We start from the raw sequence: 12,721 nt of genomic DNA, 5'->3' as shown, positions 1-12,721 counted from the left end.
TAAATACAAAATGTCAAAGCAGCATATGCACCAGTTCAGAAAGGAAAAATGGTTACAGAATGATGTCTTAGTGATCTTTTCTGATTTCTACTCTTTGGGGTTTTTTTATGATTTAAATGCATAGTTCTGGGAAAATTCATGTTGTTTCCAGTACAATCCAGTGCCCTTATAAAATTCAGGGGTAAAGTCCTGGCCGATTCTGCATTATTGCTAAAATTTCTGTTGATTTCAGTGAGATAAATATTTACTTTGTGTTGGATCAGGAATTATTCAGCTCCTGTTGATTTCATGTAGCATTATTTTTCTATGCTTCAGTATTCCCACTCCACTCTTATGTAAAATTTCTTGTGTGCTACAGAGCACACCAATGAATCACTTTTCATATAACTTCCCTCACATTTAATATTGGAGCACCTTGGCAGAATTTGACTGCATACTACCAGTGCACAGAGAAATCTAATAGCTGGGATGTTAATTGTCTGTTAATATTTCAAAGTCTTTTTCCAAACACAGGCTTATAATGCTGTTTATGTACCTTTCCCCCTCCCCCCAACCCCCAGCTCTAAAAGGGAAATATAAAAAAAACCCCTTTTACTTATAAATGAAAATAAGTCTTTGGGCTCATTGAAGTTGATTGAACTTTTCTTCAGTTGTGCCCTGTGTGAGAGACAGTGCATTCCCACATTGCTGTTTTGCATTAAAACTAGAGAAGTTCTTCCATTATGGAATCCAGTACAGAATTTTGTACATACTTATATCATATATTCAACTGATAACTATAATATCATTATGATGACCTTATGCTTGCTTTGTCTCTTTTACAATACTCAAAGCACAAATAAGATGACAAAAGGTAGCATTTCTCTAGCTGCTGCTAGCAGCTTTTCTGTCCCTTCTGTGTGCATGGATATTTCACCCTGTATTGTTGGTCCAGGTCATTCTATATGTGAGTACAGTAGTACTCTGTGAATCTGAAGGACCCCTATGCACTGGTTTGGAGAAAAAGATCTAGCTTTAAAAGCTATATTTTTTTCTGTATAAATCAAGTAAAAATGCAGCTTGACTCATCTTTGAGAAAAGTTCTGATGCTGTTTCTAAAAACTGCTGGAGAAGGATTTCATTTCCTCTAAAAGAATTCCCAGTAGCATGAGAAATAGTTAATACTAGTTTATAGCTTGCTTCCCTCAAGGTGATTTAAAACTGTGCTTCCCAACAGAGTATTTGAATCACCAAACTATACTGTACTCCAGTGCAGTAGGTGTTAAACAGATCTTAAGAGAGCTCTAAAGGTGGAGTGCACCTACAGAGAAAGCAGCAGGGTTTTGGGACAGAGATGCCCAGAGGATATGGCCTTTTAGCAAGGCTTTTGATCAGAGGAGGAGACTACATAGAAAACAGATGTAAAATAATTCTGTTTCCTCTGAGGAATGGGAAATGTTGGCACAGTGCCTCGAGCTCACTTAAAGGAAAACAGCAGAAACAGCAGTTCTTCTTCAAGGAAAGATAAAATATTTTGAAATGTTTCCTGTGAATGCAGGAAAAAAAAAAAAAAGAAAAAAAGAAACAACTTGACATTCCCTTCCCCACCCCACCAAAAAAAAAAAAAAAAGGAAAAAATAAAGGCGGGGAGGAGGTAGGGTGGGTAGGGAAGAAAGCGAGAACATACAGGAGACCAGTGCTTAATTCCCTGCAGTGTATATGTCAGATGAATAATACAGAGTTGATTCACCCACGTGACCAAGATAATGGGATATACCAAAGCACAGAACTCCTTGAAATGGCTGTTAAGATGCACATGCCTAGAGTTAATGTCCAAAGCTTGATACCATGTCAGCGTGCTAACAAAGAGTATTGAAATTATCAAAGTAGTACAGTGATACTCCCTGATTAATATACCATAGGATTCTAAGAAAGGAAATAAGAGACCTTCATTGGATGCTTACAGAACACATGGACTATTGTAAAATTAAATTATTGATGTAACTGTTTTGAATTTGGTGCAGTTCTGCATGTTTTTAATCAAATACTGTGCCATTTTCTGTGAAAGGTATTCAATTACTAGCTTTTGGAAATATTCAATTGGATTTAGCAATAAAGTGTAATAGGTCCCCTGGAACCTCTTACTTAATCCAGAAAATATTTACTGGTCTATTCAGGACTTTGCCTGACATTTGGAAAGCATATTAGAAGATCACTTGCTGGTAAATGCAACTACTACTTCATCTTGTTTGATAGCATCTACATTATTTGATAGCCTGTGACATCTTTGCATTATGAAGAAGCACTGTGAGCCACTCTGCATTTGTTTAAAAACAAACAAACAAACAAATGTTTGTAGCTGGTCTTTTCATAATGCACCAAAACTGTATAGGATTCAAACTGATATAAAATAGATATAAAATATCTATTTACCTGTAACAGAAATATAATTTTTCTCCTGTGTAACGATAGACCATACAGTCTATCAGACTACAGTTCCAGGCCTCACAATTTAAGAAGGATTTGAAGGTCCTTGAATGTGTCCAGAGGAGGGCAGCAAAGCTGGTGAAAGGGCTAGAAGGAATGTCCTGTGAGAAACAGCTAAGGACTTTGGGCTTGTCTAGTTTGGAGAAAAGGAGGCTGAGGGGTTACCTCATTGCTCTCTACAGCTTCCTGAGGAGGGGAAGTGGAGAGGGAGCTGCTGATCTCTTCTCCCTGGTATCCAGTGATGGGACGCATGGGAATGGCTCAAAGCTGGGCCAGGGGACGTTTAGACTGGACATTAGGAAGCATTTCTTTACGGAGAGGGTGGTCAAACACTGGAACAGGCTTCCTAGAGAGGTGATCAATGCCCCAAGCTTGTCAGTGTTTAAGGAGGCATTTGGGCAGTGCCCTTAAGAACAGGTTTTAACTTGGTCAGCCCTGAATTGCTCAGGCAATTAGACTAGCTGATTGTTGTAGGTCCCTTCCAACTGAAATTATTCTATTCTATTCTATTCTATTCTATTCTATTCTATGCTATGCTATGCTATGCTATGCTATGCTATGCTATGCTATTTTCTATTCTATTCTATTCTCTATTCTATTCTATTCTATTCTATTCTATTCTATTCTATTCTACTCTATTCTATTCTGCTCCGCTCCGCTCTCTACCTTTTGCCATGTATTTCACAAACGTTTTGTCACCAATCTCTGTCAGGAGACAGGAGAATGAACCTATCCCCTCCTATGGGAATTTTTTAATACTAAAGGTTGTTGTTTCCTTCTGTTAAAAAAATATTGGTGGTCTTAATATTTTCTTCTTAACCCTTTTAAATATTACATCACACGATTTCATCTTTTTTCTCTGATCTTGTTACTACTTGGTTGATTTGCCTACAAATGCATGCAACAGGGATCTATTGATTATGTGTATCTACAAGCAGGGTTACAAAATCTTTTCTCAAGGAAATTCATTCTCTTCCTTCAGATTCATCTCTTGATGAATTTTGATCTTGACATTGACTTTTCTAAGAATACCAAAGTTATTATTCTTAGTTACAGTGGCTTGTACCAAAATGAAATTGTATTTTTATGAAGATGTGCTTTTTACTAAAGAAATGTGCTGCATATGAATATTGTCTTGAAATCAAATTATAATCTGGGCATGGAATAATTGTCAAGTCAAACTCTTAAATCCACAGAGGACTTTTCTAGAAGTGAAACTACAAAAGTCAATGGACTAAAACTGGTGTAAATGCCGCAAAAGTGTAAAGAGACTTGAAATGGTGCTCAAGCCAAATAATCACCGGTGATAGCACAGGTATTTTTATGTCTTCTAAAACTTCCCTGATTTTATATATAAAACTTATCATCAGCAAAGCTGAGAGACAACTGAAGGCTTACCATTAAGATAGGTTGAGTAGTTTCTGATAATTATAAAAACAAAAATTTATGACTGATGACCTTTTGCATTAGGAACTTCATAATATAACATAATCTTTATGTACCACTATCAGAGTTAAAATATTTTCTTGGCCACAAACTGTAGTATGGATAGCAGGTAGCATTTACATATGAAACACTATTCTTAAACCTATGGGTGAAGTAAATTCTTTAGTAAGTTCTTTCTGCTATATCCTTTTTGGTTTATTTTATTGCCTTTCAATGTAATTCATGAATCCTGGTAGCTCCAAAACACATTTAGGTCAACTAGTTCATCAAAGTGCTTTTTTTTCATTATTTTTTTAAAATTAACATTGATTAGGTGAAATTTGTAAATTGTTAGAAGACAGAAAAATGTTACAATGGGTACATTAGATTATGCACTTATGACATGCTGCAAGCATTAAATATAGACAAGTTACAACACTCAGTAGTCTAGGCACCCTAAAAATTTAATAAGCTTTAGCTGCGGGCAAGAACCTAGCAGCTGCAGGGACAGAGGAGGAGGAAGGCCTAATCTATTGGTAGCATGTATGTTGTTGGCAAAAGCAATGTTTCATTATAACCCTTCTTTCTGTTTCATTACTGAAAGTTCTCACAAATTGTCATCTAATGCATATATCTATGCAATTACCTATTGCTTTTTTATATATTTTGCAAAAGTAGTAGGCAAAAACTCATACTCCCCAAAATAATTAAATATTTCTAATAAATACTTATTTCAGTGTTTTAGAAATATTAAGGTTCTACCTATTTATTCTTTTATATTCTGAATATAGTTGTCTGTTCCCAATAGAGTTTTTATGACCATGAGATTGATGTCCATGAACAGGAAATATTTTTTTTTATAAATATCTGTAGGAAGAAGCTATGTTCAGGATGTAGATATTGAAACAATATGCTCTTAAAAGACAATGATCAGATCAGTCTTACAGTAATCAGGTTTAATAGTCAACGCATTAAAGTCACAACATATCATTGGTTTTTAGCTATTTATTCAGATTTACTCTCCAACCTTTTTCTCCAGTCCTGCTGCAGAAGAAATGTTATAGGAGCACACATACCGAAGACTAATAGGCTTACAGCACATGGGTTTTCTTTCCTACTACAGCAAAGATTTCTGGAGCTGCAGGCTACAAAAATGGTGTTCTTCATGATTCCAGCCAACCTGGAATCTACTTTAACTGAATCTGAAAGAGTCCGAGTCTTTGTTACTAAATAGAGTCCTGAAAAAAAACTGTGGCATATCTTATCTCAATTGCATTATGAAGTTGTGATGTCAGGATTTAGGTCATGCACTGTGAGTGAAATATTCAGCTTCAAAAGATGTTAGGAAAATCTCATTATAGGAGTCACTCATTCTGTAAATACTTCAAATGCTAGGCTAAACTATGTGAGGTTAACAGACTTCCCTCCACACACACACCTCACACCCCACAGCCCCATTTAAATGCTCTAGAGTTACAGATTTTTGTTGAGTTTATTGAAAACTCTATCATGGTTAGAGAACACCTGTGTCTAGAGACATAAAGGAACCAAAAATACCCAACCCAAACCAAAAACCTTATATATGATTATCTTATTTTGGGGAACAGTCTCAACAGCTTCTGTTAATTGTACCTTTTCATTTGCAAACATAGAATTAAATTTCAAGCACGGTAGTAGATAACTGCATTTTTTTTTTTTTTCTCAGTCATGTATCAGTGACATACACTTTAAATTCAGTGGAAAGCAATGGTAAGATTAAGTTATCTGTATGGAAACCTCTCAGTTCAGAGGTGAAATGCAACAACTTTAACAGTACATACTGCAGGTCCCAGGGAGAGAGAGAAAAAAAAACAACAAAAAAAAGGGATGTAGAGTAGAAAATATTCTTTTTTAAATGTGTAGAATGTTGACACCAGCCAACACCCATCCAGCCTCCCAGTCACTCCATCTCCACAGGGCCAGGAGAAAATAAAAGGAAGATGAGAAGACTCACAGATCAACATAATGGCAGTTTAATAGGGAAAGAAAATCTGTGTGTGCAAACAAAGAAAAAAAAAGAAAAAAAAGAAAAAAAGAAAAAAGAAAAAAAGAAAAAAGAAAAAAAATAATTAATTCACTACTTCCCATCAGCAGGTAGATGTCCAGCCACTTCCTGGAAAACAGGGCCATGCATAATGACCGCTTGAGAAGACAAATGCCACAGTCAGTAACATCTCCCTTTCCCATTTCTTTTCCTGAGCATATATTCCTGAGCACAGCATCATATGGTATGGAATACCCTTTGGTCAGTTTGGGTCAGTTTTCCTTGCTATGATCCTCCAACTTCTTTCCTACCCTCAGCCTACTCTACTGCGGAGGTGGGCAGGGGGAAGGAAGAGGAAGGAGTAAGGAGTGAAAAACTTGACTGTTCAGCAATAGCCAAAACACTGATGTGTTATCAACAGTGTTTTAGCCATAAATCCAAAGCACAGAACAATATGGGCTGCTAAGAAGAAAATTAACTCCATTCCAGCCAGACCCAGTATGAAATTATATCTTCCAAAAATGATCAAGGCAGGTTGACATTTAAGAGAAATTTTTCTTGGGATTTTCATTAGTTACCATTAATGTTAGCACTACAATTTTAAGAACAATTTTATTTAGAACTATTTAAGAAACAATTTAAAAAATTCAGTATTCAAGGGTAAAAGTCCTTCGTAAAATCAAACCTTTAACAATGTTTACAGCTGAGCAAACAAATATGAGATATTTAAACATATTCATATTTTTTGGCATAAACATACACTGGTGAATATATTGCATCTGGGGTTTTCACAGAGCGAGTATCAACATTGTCTTTTATGCAGTACTTTATGTAGTTAGGTTAACAATTATAAAATAGCTCATTAAAATTCATAAATGTATTTACAAATGAAGAACAGGCTTTTGATCTTCCAACCATTGCAAATATTATCTACAAAAGAAGCTGAAACACCAGACCTACAAGGAAATTCAAAATATGCAAAGGTTTTATCAGAAAATACAGACATTATCTTTCCTGCAGCTGTCAAATCAGTAAAGTAAAATTACAGCAATTTTTAAAATAAATGAAAATTCTCACTTTATACTTAGGCTCATGCTAGGAGGGCAACAGAGAGAAAAGATGGTATAATAGTTTTAATGCAGCTGGGATAAAGAAAAGTATAGTCAATGTGAGGCTGACAGTTGAAGTATAAGATGAAATACTACATCTAAGGTATCAGTCGAACCCCAAGTTCATACTCACAGAGAAAACTATCCTTCCAGACAACAGATGCATAATGTTAATATATTTATTTTAATGTATTTTTCACGAGGTTCATCACCAATTGTGTAGCACTCGCTGTCTATGGGAACTTAATCAATCTACGAACACTTCCTGTTGGGAAACTTCACCTAAGCAGAGAAAAATACCAAAACACTTGCTATCTTATTAAAATCAGTCAAAAAACTGACCAAACAGACTTTAAATTTCACTAGCACAGGATAGATCTGCTACAAGAGATAAAATTATTAATTCCTTTCATGGAGTGGGAGTGCTGCGTCACTCCTGAGCTCATGGAGACGGAAAGGGGAAGGGTAATACTTTACTCACCATATAGAAAGATGTACAATCACCACAGAAAAAGGTCTTTGTCCTTTCCTGCTAGGGTCTATTTCCATACTCTCCTGCTTCACTAGCACTGTTTAGAAAGTCACCTAGTTTCGAGTAAAATGTATTTCCAGTACGGTAAGTCCTAGAGATCTGATTTCTCCACTGTACCCGCCTTTTGGTTGATAGTTTATGCTTTAGAACACATGGACAAAAGATGCAATAGTCCATCAGATGTAAATTCTATGGTGCTACAAAAAAATGACAAAATGTGACATCTTCGATAGCAAAATCCTAACTTCTTTCAGACTTAATGGCTGACAACAAATGATAGAACATCAAATGTAAATCACATTAAATTTGACTAATAGAAAAATGTTACCTTTTTACATTAAGTTAATATTTCAACAAAAAAAATATTAAACTGAATTTGTAAATATCCGGGAAAAGCTTATAGATGTAATGTGAATTATTTCTAGCTCAGTCCAAGAAATAATCCAGGAAAAATGTCAGGATAAGATCTATCAGTACAGATTAGATATGTGCATAATCAGAGAAGTAGCTTTCAATTTGTATATGACATATTAACAGTGAATTTATGGTCAGACAATATGGGCTCACTCATTTTATCACTGGGAAGAGGGAGCTCCAACATCAAGCCATCCACTAGCATAATAATATTCCTTTTCTTTGTATTATAGCAAGTTTTTAACTGAGTACATATTAGGGGAAAAAAAAAAAAAAGACTAATTAATACTGTGTTTGCAACAGCATCCAGTCTATGATCATAGAAAAAAGGCTAATTATCACAGTATGATTTAATGGTAGATGGTATAGATCAAAAGCATTATTGACATCACTGACTATGTTGAGCTGTAAATTAAAGTTTTTCCTTATTCCTGCCCCCAGACACTGAGTGAAGACCATCTTAAAATGTCAAGGAGATTATGTATCTACCAGTTTCCTACTGTCAAAGATTTTTCTTAAGCCTCCTCTCTCCTGATCTTTGTTACAGCTTCATTTACCATCAGAAAGAGGTGTTTTCAAGGAAGAATCACAGGACGCAGTGTAAAAGTCACTTTGATCCAACTCCCACGTAGGATTAGATCTGCTGTTTTAGAAAGGTTGTTAGAGATAGTTTTACCTTCGCTCTCCTTACAATTTAATGGGACATTTCTGTGGCCATCAGTGCTGCTCCATTTCATCCTTTGTTGTTCAGTACTGATCCTCCACTGGAAAATCAATATTGTAGGGAACATTCCTGCATTTTACTCTTAAAGTGGGACAACAGCAAAACCTAAGAATGACAGTACTGAAGAATTATGTATCTCTCTATCTGATAAATAGGAGGAGTAATATATATTGAATGAACTTGGCATAACTTCAGAAATGAATGAAGTATGCCTCTCCAAAATGTGTAAAGAATAATTTTCCACATGTGACCTGTATTAATTTAATGACGTGTATTCAGATAATGACTGCTATAATAAACTTCTTTAAAAATAAACCTGCACCTATGGCTATCCTGTGTGATGATAACATACCAAAATGTGGGTGAAAAATATGGCAGTTAATCTTAAAATCATTATGCAAGAAAAGACTGTATGAAACTTTTTTTTTCTATTGAGTATAACAAAGAATTTTTAAATGAATGAGTGGAATTTATGTGAGTGTATCAGCTTCTACAATACCCAAATGCTGTATGATTCATTGGGAAGTTATCACAGTAAATATACTACTCTCTGCCTTTTCTAGGAAGCGGCAGGAAGCATATCACTTTGTTTTGTAAGGATTCATAATGCTTCTAGTTTCTTCATTGCAAAATATTTCCATGTAGGAAAGATTCGGGAAAATTAACTTTTTTGAGTATCAGTACAAGTATTTGAAAGCGACTTTACAATGGAAGTATTTTCATAGATCACTTGAAGAAGGTGATATTTAGTTTCTCACAGCTATTTTTTTTTCTTTTGATAATACAACAAAGTATTTGTGAACCACTTGTGAACAGCATATTTTCAGATTTTAAGAGAATTAAATTAATATCAGATGATTTAATTAATAAATTGGACAGTAGCAGGAGTAAATGGTGAATAAAGAAAACTTTAGGCAGTCATTGAATGAAGTAATGAATTAGCAGGCATAATTCAAAATTAGTTTGTAGGAGTAATTTTAAAGTGGCTATCTGTAAGAGTTACATTTATTTATTTATTAAATTGTAAAGATCAATATACATTTATTAAATAAATGGTTATATCTAAAATAACTTACCCTTATCTCCCATAGAAAATGTAGAGACATAGTAATAGCATTCCTGAGAACAGTCTTCCAGCTAATCCTGATTCATTGTGCCACTTTATGCATGGGTAGTAGAACTGGGACCATTTTATCTTTTCCTAAATGTCTTTTGAAGTTTATGGTCATTGAAAAATCCATGCAAATAAATTGGTGAAGTAAATGATATATGCACGTCTCAGAGAGAGTATCAAAGCATTGTGGTGGCTTAAATCCCTCTAGAAGCAACAAGACACAGGATGAAAGAGTTTGCTAACAAATGTCTATGGTGTTTTTTCCCATTCGAATGAATGAGTTCTTCAAAACAGAAAAGAATATTATAAGATCAACTTATGGTAGCTCTAATACTTTATCTCAAGGGATGTTAGGAGTAAGTCAGCCTCCAGTCACGCCAGCCTAGGACTCCCTCCTGCCAGCCACTGGAGGCTAGCCCCGATCCCCCAGGGACCTGGGGTCTCTGCCCAAGCTGAGGGAGGTGACTGCCACTTTCCTGTTCGCAGGTTCAACCAGTAGTGAAGCTGAGCACTGTCCCATCTGACTTGGTGGGTTAGGGTGAGGTTAACTTTTTAATTCCCTGCGTGGTAATCAGGAGTAACGACAATTACTCTACAGGCTCAAACAAATCACAAATTTACTTAAAGCTCATCAGAACTACAAAAGATGGAGGTTTGGCAACAGTTATAACAATACTTAAAACCTAGTGAAACTATGAAAGATAATGACTTAGCAAAACTGGTAGCAATATTACCCTAATGTGCAAAAAATGAAGTTAGAGACAAGAAGAGTGGCAGAGAGGAAAAGAAAGAGAGAAAGAGAAAGAGAGAGAAAGAGAGAAAGAAAGAGAGAGAGAGAGAGAAAGAAAGAAAGAAAGAAAGAAAGAAAGAAAGAAAGAAAGAAAGAAAGAAAGAGAAGGAAAAGAGAAAAGACATCACACCAGTGATGTTCTCTGCTCGTAGTTGTAGTCCCCAGGTGGCAGGCACCAAAAACTTGTATTTCCCCTTTTTATAACCCGATGTGCCCGCCCCATAGGCGAGGGTCTGTCATCACTGAGCAGGCGCAGCATGTGCTCAGGAATGTTCAGAAATGTTCTAGAAATGAGTCGGTGGGTTGTGGGGGTCCTGGGGGTCTCACTGCCTCCTCCCTTCAGGGCTGACCAAGTGAGAGGTGATCTGTCACAGGCACATGGCGCACAGGGCACAGATGGTCTTTGTTTACGTGTTTCAGGAATAGAGGAGTGGGCTCACAAGATGTTATCCTGCCTCCGCAGGCTCCGTTCTTGGTTGACAATCACTTGTCATCAGCCCATCCCTGCCCATGTCAAGATGGGTGTTTGCAACGTTCACTTGTTATCAGGGCCTTACAAACATGTATCCCAGAGACACACAGGCACACACAAGCAGGACACTGACATGGTGTCACACAGGCTGCCACAGACAAGGCGCTGCCTTCACCAGCACCTGCACAGGGGACTCGCATAAACACAAGCACAGACAGCCAAGTCCCCTCCTCCTGTTGTGTTGGCAGAGGCAGGAGGTCACTAGTGCAGGCACACACATGCGCTCTCCAGGTTCACAAGTATACGCACATTCATGGATCCCCTGAGTACCGGTGCAGCCCTTCTGTCCACCCAACACCCTTGCTTGCATCCCGGCCTCCTTACCCACCCACAGGTCCCCTACTCACCCACTGGTCCAGCTCGGTGCTTCTTGCAGACATGCAGCACTCAAACATTTGTCCTACAGGCAACCCACAGTTGTGGGTCCCCTGGATACCAGCATGGATCCTCCACCCACCCGATATCTCTTCCTCAACCTGAGGCGCTCCTACTTGCTCGCTGCTCCAGCTTGAGGTTTGCCAGCGAATGCACATGCACAACCCCCACACACCAGGACTGGGGAAGATAAAGATGCTCAGAACCCCTGGTACCTGGCATATGGACTATGTGCTGAGGTCCTGCTCCATCTGCCAGCACTGAGCTCCCCTATCACACCAGTGCCCTTGGTAGCTCCCATGGCTGGAGATTAGAGACCACTCCAGTAGCTGACACTGAGACCCCACTCGCTCCTGTAACTGCCACAACAGGCCAGGGGCACCCACACCACCTGCTGTGACTCGAGTAGCTGGCACCAGTTTTCACTCACACACACCGCGGTCTCACCAGTAGCTGGCACTTAGTCCTTGCAGCACACACACATGGGACAGAGAGCGAGATTAAGCAGAGAGATAGTTAGGAAAAGATTTTAGAAGACACAAGAAGATAGGATAGACTGGTGATCAGACACAGGGCTCAAGCAGATAAGTGTACTTACCAGTTCCATTTTACACGCGACTGGACCCTTTTATACCCCTTCCTGTGTGGTCCCCCCTTCACTCCCTGATTTGCTTCCCCTGTATGTTCCCTCATCACAGTCTCACTGATCCCCTCGAACATCCTGGACCCTCAGATTTGCATCCTTGCCATTTACAAAGTCCTGGTTTCCTGCAGGTTTGTGATAGCCCATTAATTAGTGCAGCTGACTAGGTGTGATTCTTGTCTTTGCCTCCATACTGGCTGTCAGGTGTGTGTCTGTACATTTTGCCTATGGCTTCCCCCTTTTCCTTAGTACTCCATTTGACAAATCAGATCAATCAGATACTCTTACTGAAATAAATATTTCTATGATGTTCCACCTACTCTTATTAGCTAGTGTTTCTGACCATGTTTGATTCTCATTATTGCATGGTCAGGTTTCTGTCTCTGTGTGATCTTGTATAAGGCCTTCTCCTTTTCTTATTATCTCCTTTTGCACTGTAAACGCCCTTGACCAGACACCCTTAAAGGAACAGATGATCTTGCCTTCCACATACCCTTCTTACACTTTAATACTGCTAAAGTGTTTGACTTATCTCCTCTTAAACAGCATATTTTAGCCTAATGCTCTTTCTGCA

The sequence above is a fragment of the Grus americana genome, chromosome 1, assembly GCF_028858705.1.
Source record: "Grus americana isolate bGruAme1 chromosome 1, bGruAme1.mat, whole genome shotgun sequence".
Taxonomy (NCBI): domain Eukaryota; kingdom Metazoa; phylum Chordata; class Aves; order Gruiformes; family Gruidae; genus Grus; species Grus americana.
Note: the sequence above shows the minus strand (reverse complement) of the source record.